At 41.3% G+C, this 12,702-nt stretch overlaps 1 long non-coding RNA gene across 1 annotated transcript in view; it reads right to left on the bottom strand.

The window, feature by feature from the left end:
• Positions 1-9,687: 9,687 nt before the first annotated feature.
• Positions 9,688-12,702, bottom strand: part of LOC127645837 (uncharacterized) — a 9,209-nt gene continuing 6,194 nt past the window's right edge. The window contains exon 3 of the long non-coding RNA XR_007970810.1: positions 9,688-12,702. This exon is cut by the window's right edge and continues 391 nt beyond it. This is a non-coding gene — a long non-coding RNA (uncharacterized LOC127645837).

The following is a 12,702-nucleotide window of genomic DNA, read 5'->3' as shown; positions in this document are numbered from 1 at the left end:
CAATTAAAATCGAGATATTCCTGGACATTTGCGTAGCTAACGTCATTACACCACAGCTAGCGTACATGCCTAATCCCCGCCAAATTCAAAATCAAAATGACAGAACACCGGCCGTAATCACGGAATTAAGAAATGTTATAACCAAATATGAGTTAATTGCAAGAGGGAGGTCTACGCCAGCCTTAGATGGACTAGCACAGCAAAAGGGCCCAAAAATTATCCGATCATTTCAAACTGATTGGTATGTAAGAAAAGATTGGCTATGTGGCTGTGCTAACAATCAGCGGCTGTACTGCTATCCCTGCCTGCTTTTTTCAACCAGTCAGACTGTTTGGACTTCAGCGGGATATTGTGATTTGAACAACCTGCCAGCAGCTTCTTCCCAATCCTGTAAAATTAGCCTAAAACGCCTAATCAAGGCATACCCAAAGTAAATTTAAAGCTGTTCTTGAACCGTTTGGAGTACATGCATGGTTTTGGTCACATTTGAAAGGGGACACTCTGACGTTTTTTCTCCAGCAGTCAGAATTACTGTAAGTGCTACTGATTCTGAGTAATAGAAGTTTGAACACAATGAAATAGAAGTTTTTTTTTTCCGCCTGAAATTTGTTTTGCATACAGATGCCTGCAGATGACTATAACTTGTAGCTATTAGCTTGAGAACACAATGGGATCACAGCATGAAGCCTTACCTAGTCCAAGTTCAAATGTTATAACAATATCATAAAAAATGAATATTTTACACATGTTTTTCTAAGGGTACACCCAGGCGTTTTACAAAAGTGCCTTTTGGATACTCCAAAAGGACACTTTGGAAACCTAGGACAAAAAGGCTGCAACTTTTGAACGCTTCAACGTACAGTCATAATTTTGGGCTCTAATGAAAGATGACACTTAGAGCTATCATATTCCATATCCAGATCCACTATTAGTTTTGCTGACACAGAGTAACTGATGCATAAACACATTAGAGTGCCTTTTCCCTTCTTGAAACTAAATGTTGTGCATATAAAAGAGTCAAAACTAGTGCTATGGTGGACAATTTGTTTATATAAAAAATACACAACAAACTATTTACATTAATTTTTACATAAAGTATTTACAAACCATTATAAAATTGTACATGTTTCTAGCAACATGCCAGTCATTGTAGCAGTCACATTTGTGTACAAAGCACAAAGGCACATCACAGGAAGAGTACTTCACTGGTGTCTTTGCATGACACTGCCTGCACTTCAGACGACCAGCGGTGCAAGATTTGGTGATGTGCAACGGCCTGTGATGTGCTCTTCGTGGAGCAGGAGATACGGGTCTGGCTGTGGATTGAGACCCCAACTCTGCCATGCTCCTCAGCAAGTGTCTCTCTGAAAGCCCTCCTCTCTTGATGAGGTGCTGTCCTGCTGCTCCACTTTATGTGGCCGCTTGCTGAGTGGGGGAGAATAAATAAATGTAATTTAGAAAGCTAGACACAACTTTTCCATATTCTATATATATATATATATATATATATATATGTATATATTTTCTTTTCGAGTGTGTAAATATGTATTATTGTATGTATATTTACTGTAAATACTGTATACTTTGCCAATGTACTATGGAACAAATAGATGGCCCTACACCTCCCCCTCCAGCATTGTAACAAATAGACTCTCAAACACAACATATATTCTTATTTTCAACTTATATTTATTGATTTATTTACTATATATATATATATATATATATATATATATATATATATATATATATATTTACAGTAAATATACAAAACATCTATATAGCATGTCAATAGATCTGAAACAAACAATGAACTAAAAACACGCACAAACGGTTCAAACACTCACTGAGGAAACACACGACAAAGGGTAATTACAAAATGTGTATTCATTATTCAAACTAAAGCTTATTTATGCGGAATATACAGTAATATATGTTATAAACACAAGAAAACACTTACTTGTCCAGAGCCGTGTCTCATCTCTCCATCTGCCTCTGAATCATCTGTATTGTTTTCAGAAATTTCATCTCCAAACTCAGAATTTTGACAATGAATGCCTTCTTATATCGCATCCTGGGGTGAAAATCCTGTTTTTCGCGTCCGTTTCACCATATTTAAATCGCCAAATGTGTAAACAGTTCCAAAGCAGCTCTGCATGCATTTACGCACGGAGGCGCACAGCAGGGGGTAAACTCGAGGAAACTTTGCGCACACACACAACAGAGCCGTCCTCTAATCGTTCCACTAAAGCCGCATATCACTGTTTTCAGAATTTCATTGGCTATACGATGCGTCAGTCATTTCCACTCTTCAATGTAATTGGTTTGATCAGTAAACAAAGGAAAGTGGGTATGCCCTTACACTCGACACAGATGGTGGTTGGGTATTGAAGGCTGTGGACAGGACATGGAAGCTCCTATTGGGTCAAATGAGGTGTCAATCGAAAGGCCAGAGTGCGTGCTTCCATTTTGATACCGGATATAGGAAATGTTTACATCTGAACTGAAGTTATTACCGATAATATGTGAAAGATTAGGCACAGCTGCCAGGTGCTTTGAAATGATGCAACAAGAGTCTGTGGATATTTATTGATGTAATAATGTGATTTGGACTAAACATTTTACTTGATTTGATCATTTGGACATTTGACAATGAAACAACACCGTTTTTGTCGGGAAGTTATGGCTCAGTGGAATACTATGATGCTTCATAGGTGAGTTGCCTAAATTTTGTTATTGGTTGTTTATATGTTGGTGGTCTGACAAAGATATAGATTGTACCTGCTGTTGTGATTGTATCTTAAAATGGTTTATATCAATAGAAAATCAAGAAATGTAGCTTTCCAAAGATATGTGGCATGTGTACCAATGTAACACACAGCTGTTTTGTTTATCGCATACTTTTATTTTGTACATTTAAGGGCCCGTCCGCGGGCTTAGGTTTCCATGGCGTTAACCAAGCATGAAAAGTCGTCAGCTCACATCCAGTGTCAAATTACACTGAAAATCTTTGGAAAATCTCGGATCGACCTTGCACTTGACGAGCAAAGGAAGCTGTATATAACCTACCACAATGAAAAGGTAAAGGAAAACCGAGAGGTTTTGAAGGATCTGATAAATGCATAACGTTCACAGTTTACGCGCTTGTGTGTGTGTGTGTGTGTGTGTGTGCGAGAGAGAGAGTACACGATAGACATCCTGATTTGTACATTTCTTGATATGCTGCGCTTGTGCATAACGTTCACTGTTTACGCGTGTGTGTGTGTGTGTGTGTGTGTGTGTGTGTGTGTGTGTGATAGAGAGAGAGAGAGAGAGAGTCAGACATGGGGACTTGTGACTTGGTGACTTGGACTCGAGTCGCTATTTTTATGACTTGTGACTTGACTCAGACTTGGAAGTTAAAGACTCGGGACTTGACTTGACTTGAGAGACGAAGACTTGAATGACTTGAGTGTTAATCACATCATGTTTTCAGTTTGAATATAAAATATATAAATTATTTAAAAAAATAAAGTTGATCCAGCTGGAGCGCAGGCTGAGAATAGTTTTGTCATGACTGGATCACGACACTATAGGCTATCATCAGCCATGCCCTCTCGTACCTTACGCACACCACGCCCACTTAGATCAGATAACCCATCAACATGTCAGCCGGAGGGGTAACGTTACCGAGGGTCATCGCTTCGGCTTCAAAAATGATTATCAAGATGGTAAAAGATCGAACAGCGCTTTGCAAGACATGCAAAGTTAAGATCATGGACAGCCAGACGACAACCTCCAATTTCGATCCGCCATTTGAAGAGCCATTCTGCCCAGTAAGTGCTTGTCAATTTGTTAATTTGATCTGGTTAGTTGGTAGTTAGCTAATGTAATAATAGCAGGGTTCCCACGGGTCCTTGAAATCCTTGAAAGTTTGTGAATCTGAAAAATAAAATTCAAGGCCCTGGAAAGTTCTTGAAAATAAACATACATATACAGGTCCTTGAAAGTGCTTGAATTTATTTTGTGCAAGAAGTTTTCTGGAAAAAAAAAATCTGTCCATTAATTTTTTATTTCGCCAACACTTCGTGGCTTATGCTGCATACTAGCCTGCTTGATTTACGTTAGTTACGCGCATTTAAGTGTTTCCCGCGTGAGGTACTTTGTTTTGTACGTTGCCATGACGTTCACGCGTGCTGGTACCTCAACGTTTCCCACTCACAGACATTGCAAAAATAGGCTTATGGATATACTCTGAGTGTGTGTGTGTGTGTGTGTGTGTGTGTGTGTGTGTGTGTGGGAGTGTGAGAGCGCGAGAGTGAGTGAGTGTGTGTGTGTGTGAGTGAGTGAGTGAGTGAGTGTGGGTGTGGGAGTGTGGGAGAGAGAGTGTGTGAGAGAGTGAGTGTGTGTGTGTGTGTGTGTGTGTGTGTGTGTGTGAGCGAGAGTGAGTGAGTGTGGGTGTGGGAGAGAGAGTGTGTGTGAGTGGGTGTGTGAGAGAGAGAGAGAGTGTGTGAGAGAGTGAGTGTGTGTGTGTGTGTGTGTGTGTGTGTGTGTGTGTGAGAGAGAGAGTGAGTGAGTGTGGGTGTGGGAGAGAGAGTGTGTGTGAGTGGGTGTGTGAGAGAGAGAGTGTGTGAGAGAGGGTGTGGGAGAGAGAGTGAGAGTGTGTGTGAGAGAGAGAGAGAGAGAGTGTGAGAGAGAGTGTGTGTGTGAGAGAGAGAGAGTGTGTGAGAGTGTGTGTGGGAGAGAGAGTGTGTGTGAGAGAGAGAGAGTGTGTGAGAGAGAGAGAGAGAGAGTGTGAGAGAGAGTGTGTGTGTGTGTGTGTGAGAGAGAGAGGAGAAATGTAACAAAGTTTAATGTATGTAACTGTGTTTGAGAGAGAGAGAGGGAGGTGTTCAGAGAGCAGTCTGTTGGATGTTAAGCTGTTATTTGTTTTATGGACTTAATGTTGAAAATTTAAAACATTTCAAACACTGTTGGCAGAAGTGAAAAATAAATAATTTTATGAAGTTACAATTTAGTTTGATTCCATGATGTATTTTACTGAACATGAGTATTGTAATTTACTGACAGTTACTTATATCTTGTCTTTTCACTTTATTATGATCAGATTCTGCAGGTAAAATTACAATAATAAGGTGATTTGACTTGGACTTGACTTGCCCAAGAAAAAAATACTTGGGACTTACTTGAGACTTGAAGGTTAAGACTTGAGACTTACTTGAGACTTGCACATGTGTGACTTGGTCCCATCTCTGGAGAGAGTGTACACGATATACATCCTGATTTGTACATTTCTTGATATGCCGCACTTGTGCGTAACGTTCACTGTTATTACGTATTATTAGCTTAAACAATAAATCAGGTAATCTGGCTTTCATAACTCAGTGCCTAGCCTCTTTAAGACATCACCGCACGTCACTGGCGTGTTTGGCCAATAAAGCTCTTTCTGATCCTGACATTGCATTACATACAGAAGCAGCCGCTTTAATAAGAGACATATACATATAAACAATATTATATGATACAGTTAAAGTCAGAAGTTTACATACACTTCATTAAAACTTGTTTTTTAACCACTCCACGGCAAACTATAGTTTCGGCGAGTCGTTTATGACATCTACTTAGTGCATGCTACGAGTAATTTTCCAACAGAAGTTTACATACACTAAGTTAACTGTCTTTATGCAGCTTGAAAAACTCCAGAAAATGATGTCAAGCCTATTAGCTAATTAGCCAATTAGCTTCTGTTAGGAGGAGTACTGAATTGGACGTGTACCTGTGGATGTATTTTAAGGCCTTCAAACTCAGTGTTATAGTTTTAGCAGAAATTCAGGGGCAAAGGTTGAATTTGTCTAATATTTAAGCACCTAACGCTGATGATCAGGGCTTCTTTATAGAAGGGATATCTTGAAGGGATGTTGCTCATGATATAATATTGGGAGGAGACTTTAATCTATTGATGGATTCAGTCCTTGATCATAAGTAAAAGTATGTAAACCCCCTAAAGCAACACTGACGCTTCACAGGATGTGCACAAATCTTCTGAACCCATCTGGTAGAGACTATACGTTCTCTTCATCAGTCCATAACATTTATTCTAGAATATATATATATATTATATATCTAAATCCCTCATTTCATCTGTTGATTGCTCAGTTGGAAATATCTTAGTCTCAGATCAAACCCTGGTGATGTTTCCCTTTTGCAAAATCCAGATTCCCAACAAATGTTAAAGGCTGAAATCAGTGTTTATATGGAGACCAACTGATCCTCAGTGTCCTCTGTGGGCGTGGCTTAGGAGGCACTTAAGGCGGTTCTTAGGGGCGGATCATACAGTACGCCTCATTCACCAAAAAATCCAAAACACAAGAACTCGTGGAGTTGGAAGGGAATATTAAAAGTGCTGAAGCACCGAATGTCTGATGGCCTCAGAGAATTGACCCGATTGAAATACAGATATAAAACTATTGTGTCGTGGAAGGGGGAGTTTTGGCTATTCAGGGAAAGACAGTCAGACTTTGATTCGGGGGACAAAGCAGGAAAACCTCTGAATATATATATAAAACAGAGAGAGTCTTTTTCTATCATTCCCTCAGTGAAATCTGCTGGTGGTGAAATATTTACCTCATTAATATTAATAATGCTTTTAATTAATTCTATCTTGATCTTTATAGTTCCTCGCCTTCATCTACTGATGAGGATTTTAGAAACTTTGTGGAACCATCAGAACTCCGAAACTGATGACTGAGCAAAGTAAATCTCTTGATTCTGAGATAGGAGGAGTTTGGTGAGGTAATTAAGGCCTTTTCTACAGGCCAGATGGGTTTGCCGCTGAATATTTTAGATCTTATGCTACAGAACTGGCTCCACGTTTATTAGAAGTTTAAACAGATTCATTAAAGAATGGAAAACTTCTGCCAGCCATGACACAAGCCCGGATCAGTCTGATTCTTAAACGGGACAAAGATCCAAGCGAGTGTAAGAGTTACCGCCCCAATTTCCCTGATCCAGCTAGACAGTAAAATATTGTAAAAACTTTTGGCTAACTGATTAAGTTATGCATCTCTTACACATATAGATCAGGTGGGGTTTATTCGGGGCTCTTCTGATAACATCAGGAGTTTCATCAGTATCATGTGATCAGTGGCGAATGATCAGACTCCGGTCGCTGCATCTCACTTGATACTGAAAAGGTGTTTGATATGGTAGAATGGGATTATCTAAGATTTTGGAAATATAAGGGTTCAGGAATACTTTTATTGGATGGATTAAGTTACTTTATAGACACCCGGTAGCAGCGATACAAACGAATATATTAATTTCGGATTATTTTATCTGGATAGGGTTGCCCTCTTTCCCCATTATTGTTTTGTCTTGCGCTGGCACCATTAGCAGCCGCGATGGAGGATGAAGGGAGGTGTGGTGCATAAACTTCTGCTTTACACAGATAATATTTTATTATTCGTCTCCAACCCCACTAGATCTATGCCTTGCCTCCACAGAATTATTAATTTATTTTCTAAGTTCTTGGGATACAGAGATAATTGGTCTAAATCTGAAGCTTTGGCTCTGACAGTGTACTGCCCAATAACAGCTCTTCAGCCGGGTGCCTTCCAGTGGCACAAACAGGGCATTAAATATTTGGACATTTTATTCCCAGCAAATTTGTGTGATTTAGTCAGAGTTAATTTCGACCCTTTAATAAAAAGGTTTTGAGCGATGTGGGCAGGTGCGCTTCATTACATTTATCTATGATTGGGAAGGTTTATGTTAATAAAATGAATTTTCTCCCAAAATACCTGCTACAGTCTCTCCCTGTAGATGTCCCCCTCTCTTATTTCAAGTAATTTGATAGTATAGTGAAGTCCTTCATTTGGAATGGGAAACGTCCCAGATTACATTTCAGTAAGTGACAATTGACAAAGGTGGGATAGGCCTACCCAAGATTAGGTTTTATTATTATGCGTTCGGTCTCTCTTTGGCTCATTGGTCGCTTCCCCCTGAGAGAGCCCCTCCCTGGTTTTGTATTGAACAAGGTCATGAGGCATCAGTGTATTACTCCCTGCTCATTCAGAGTCTGGGGGCGGAGCTTCAACTTCTCTCAAGAGATTATGGGAGGAAGATTTAAACTTGGTATTGGAGGAGGGGGTGTGGACTAGGATCCTATTCCATCACCTTCATTACGATCACACAATTCTGTTAATAGTTCCTAGAATATCAAAATCCACTAAAGGAGGAAGATCCTTTTCATATTTGGCTCCTAAACTATGGAATAGTCTCCCAAACACTGTTCGGGACTCAGACACACTCTCTCAGTTCAAGTCTAGATCAGGTGTCGGGAACCTTTTTTCAATTAGGATCCAATTAAAAATTTTTTGGTTGATGCATATTTTCGAAAGAGTCGTACCACAAACCAATAATTGACTATTTTCAAATGTTTATGTCACCCGTCACCCATGTTGCAATATGCAAGTGAATACACGTGTTTGTGCTTTATTGATTTTTCTTTAAAAAATTAAATACTTTTACATTACACGAAAAACTTAAAAGACATCTCTAAATTAAAATTGCACTTTAAACGAAACAAAAAAAGAAATTAAAATAACGAAGTGATTAAAGAATCTTATATATAACCCCCTCCCCAAATCCAAACATTTATCATCTCCAACGACAACAGCTAAAACATTACTAACAGATACAAATTAAGAACTAAAGTCAATTATAACTGTAAAGATAATTATAATAATCATTATAATAAATAAAATAAATTCCCTTGTGTTCCCAAAATAATGCTGCTAAACGTGTGTTCTTATCGGATGTGTTTGTTAATACAGTTTATGCTGCCTAAAGAAAATAAAACTCCATTATAGGTTCAAGTTGAACGTGTCTCGTATTACTTTATGATTTAATCACTTTTGTCTTTGTTTCTTTAATACAGATACACCTGCATATATTACTGAACCTGTAGAGGTGCGTTCACAATGTGTAACTGTTCCGTCACCTCACGAGATGATCGGAGATCATGTGCAGCATTCTCATAGACGACATTATTCTTGCAAATAGTTTTCAGATGAATGATATTTTACATTTACATTTGCATTTGTGCATTTGGCAGATGCTTTTATCCAAAGCGACTTACAGTGCACTTATTACAGGGACAATCCCCCCGGAGCAACCTGGAGTAGGCTGAACAACAAATTGGGGACCCATCGGTTCCCGACCGCTGCTCTAGACTAAAGACTCATCTCTTTAGCCAAACATACACCTAATTCATCCATCAGTTCATAGTTGTGCTGCTTATTTAGGTCTGCCGGAACCGAAAACACTTCTCTTATTCTTTAACACTGCTTTAAAGTGATTGGCATCTACACTAATGTTATTGTATTTCTTTCCCTGTCTGAACTTCAGGATTATATCCCGAGGTTACCAGAGCCTGCCAGATCCATGTCCGATCCTGCCTGATGTCCGACACCCACTGTGTCGCTGAGTGATGATCTGTAGCGGTTCTAGCTGGGTTGGCACCCTGGGCGAAACCCGCTTCAACACGCCCCCAAAGATGTTGACCGGGGGAGTTGTGGCTGCCTCGTGCCACCCCCGCAAGTTGCCGCCCTTGCCTAAATCTACCACTGGTGATGATGACCCACTGCAGCATGTGCCAGCCAGACTTCACTCGGATGAATTGACCTAAACTCAAAGACACGGGATTCTTCATGAGCCTCTGTCTGAAGCATGGGCTCGGGATGGGCTCACCAAATTACCTGCCATCAGTTTCCAGCTGGACTGCGACGCTCCTCGCTGAATGATACATTTATTAATTGGTCAAAGGAGGAACAACACTTTTAAACAACATAGAACATGAATTAACCACTAACAAAAGCCTTCATCGGCCAAAATGAAAGGACCTTTATTTCCTCAATTAATTAACTCAAACATACAGTTCATTCAAAATCATGTTGTTTAATCACTGACCCACAAAATGTATTAATTTACTCATTTTAACCACTAATAGTTCTAATCATAGTGACACATGGTTCTATAACAGGATAATTGGACATTGACATATACAGAATAAAAACACACTTTAAACTAATGTAAAAGTTTGAGCACGATTGAGGAAACGGGACGTGCTGATGTGACGTTCCCATTTCAGTGACGTTCAGAACAGTGTTTTATCTGTGGCCTGAAATTAAATTCAATAATCTACAAAAGGAAACCGGTGGAGTGCGTTCTGCGGGTAGGGAAGGAGGTATTGCCCCAAGTGAAGGAGTTCAAGTACCTCGGGGTCTTGTTCACGAGTGAGGGGACAATGGAGCGGGAGGTTGGCTGGAGAATCGGCGCAGCGGGGGCAGTATTGCACTCGCTCTAACGCACCGTTGTCACGAAAAGAGAGCTGAGCCGGAAGGCAAAGCTCTCGATCTACAGGTCAGTTTTCGTTCCTACCCTCACCTATGGTCATGAAGGTTGGGTCATGACCGAAAGAACTAGGTTCGAGTACAAGCGGCCGAAATGGGCTTCCTCAGAAGGGTGGCGGGCTTCTCCCTTAGAGATAGGGTGAGGAGCTCAGTCATCCGTGAGGAGCTCGGAGTAGAGCCGCTGCTCCTTTGCGTTGAAAGGAGTCAGTTGAGGTGGTTTGGGCATCTGGTAAGGATGCCCCCTGGCCGCCTCCCTAGGGAGGTGTTTCAGGCACGTCCAGCTGGGAGGAGGTCTCGGGGAAGACCCAGGATTAGGTGGAGAGATTGCATCTCCACACTGGCCTGGGAACGCCTCGGGGTCCCCCAGTCAGAGCTGGTTAATGTGGCTCGGGATAGGGACGTTTGGCACCCCCTGCTGGAGCTGCTGCCCCCGCGACCCGACGTCAGATAAGCGGTTGAAGATGGATGGATGGAATCTACAATATCGGAATCACACTTGAAATTGCGCTCTACAAATGCTCCAACGTGTCTGTTACATTGAAGACAAATCCTTAAACACAAAAACTGGAACTCAATCCATGAACTGAACCATCACTCGTTACTCTGTAGTAACCTGTACATTTACATTATGTTGTAAGATGTTTTTAGATTAATGCTGGAATATAAATGTGAATACATGATGGACGCAATATAGGATTGTGTGTTTTATGCAGGATAAATGAAGTTAAAGCAGCATCATGTAGTTCCTAAGACTCTTAGTTTGATTGTTTCTGCAGAAATAACAGCTTGTCTGGTGGAAGAGGTAGTTAAACTGGTTAATTTAGGCTACGTCTGCATTAATCTGGATACACACTGGGGCGGCTGTGGCGCAGGTGGTAGAGCGGTTTGGCTGCTAATCACAGGGTTGGTGGTTTGATTCCCGGCCCACATGACTCCACATGCCGAAGTGTCCTTGGGCAAGACACTGAACCCCAAGTTACTCCCAATGGCAGACTAACACCTTACATAGCAGCTCTGTTGCCATTAGTGCGTGAGTGTGCGTGAGTGTGCGTGAGTGTGCGTGAGTGTGCGTGCGTGTGCGTGCGTGTGCGTGCGTGCGTGCGTGCGCGTGTGTGCGTGTGCGCGTGTGCGCGTGTGTGCGTGTGTGCATGTGTGTGAATGGGTCACAGTGTAAAGCGCTTTGGTAACCTCTAAGGTTAAAAAGGCGCAATATAAGTGCAGACCATTTACATTTGAAAATGGCGTTTCAAGCGTTTTCCTAAAGTTGCTCGTCCGCACTGAAACGTATGAAAATGCTTAAATCGTGTCACTGACCCCGCTGCACATACGGTCTGAAACGCAATAGTCCTCGTGTTCCGTCGCCGGACACCAATTCCGAGTAATCTTCCCGTCGCCTTTGAAGGAACGCAATGTGATGTTGTACAAAGTCACATTTATTATTTTAACAATGCTATGAAAGTGAGTATCGGTTACAACAGCGCCGCTATAACACGGGCCGCCATCTTGATTGTTTTGGTTGGATAGATCACATGACTAAAAAATGCATCATCGTTTCCAAAGCGTCCGTTTTCACAGTCCGCACAACAACGCCAAAACGGCGTTTTCAAATGTATCCACTTTGGAGTGCGTTTTCAAAAAGCTCAAAAACACCGTCTCAGTGCGGACGGAGAGAAAAAGATGCGCTTTCAAACGCAAACGTCTCAGTGTGCACAAGGGCATAGTCATGTGTAAGGAGAAAGGTCATGATTGAGTCTGTCAGGACCATTGAGAGACACGCATGAGAAATATACTTTATTGATTTTTTTACATGTCTCAAAATATCAATGTACAAGAATAATTATTTATGTTACATACACTGTAACGTGTTCCTGAACGCAAATGTGGGAATAATGTTTGGATTCATGGATGAACTCTTCCGAGAACAATGAAACTGGTTTTGAAAGATGAAGCTGAGGCAGCAATATTGGACACGACGGTGATGGTGGTGAGTAACAAGTGTTTGTTTTATGTAAGAATATGTAAGGTTGCTAGGGAGGGTAGAGTCACATGGGGTAACCTCCTCGTGGTCAGCTATAATGTGGTTCTCGCTCTCGGTGGGGCGTGTGGTGAGTTGTGTGTGGATGCTGTGGAGAATAGCGTGAAGCCCCCACACGCGCTACGTCTCCATGATAAAGCGCTCAACAAGTCACGTGATCAGATGCGCGGATTGACGGTCTCAGACGCGGAGGCAACTGAGATTCGTCCTCGTCCTCTTTTGGTGCAGCCTGCAGCTATACCTACTTGGGCTTTCAATTATGTTAGCCAATCAGAA

The sequence above is a fragment of the Xyrauchen texanus genome, chromosome 6, assembly GCF_025860055.1.
Source record: "Xyrauchen texanus isolate HMW12.3.18 chromosome 6, RBS_HiC_50CHRs, whole genome shotgun sequence".
Lineage (NCBI taxonomy): Eukaryota > Metazoa > Chordata > Actinopteri > Cypriniformes > Catostomidae > Xyrauchen > Xyrauchen texanus.
The sequence above is the reverse complement of the archived record's forward strand: the minus strand, read 5'-3'. Positions and strand labels throughout refer to the sequence as shown.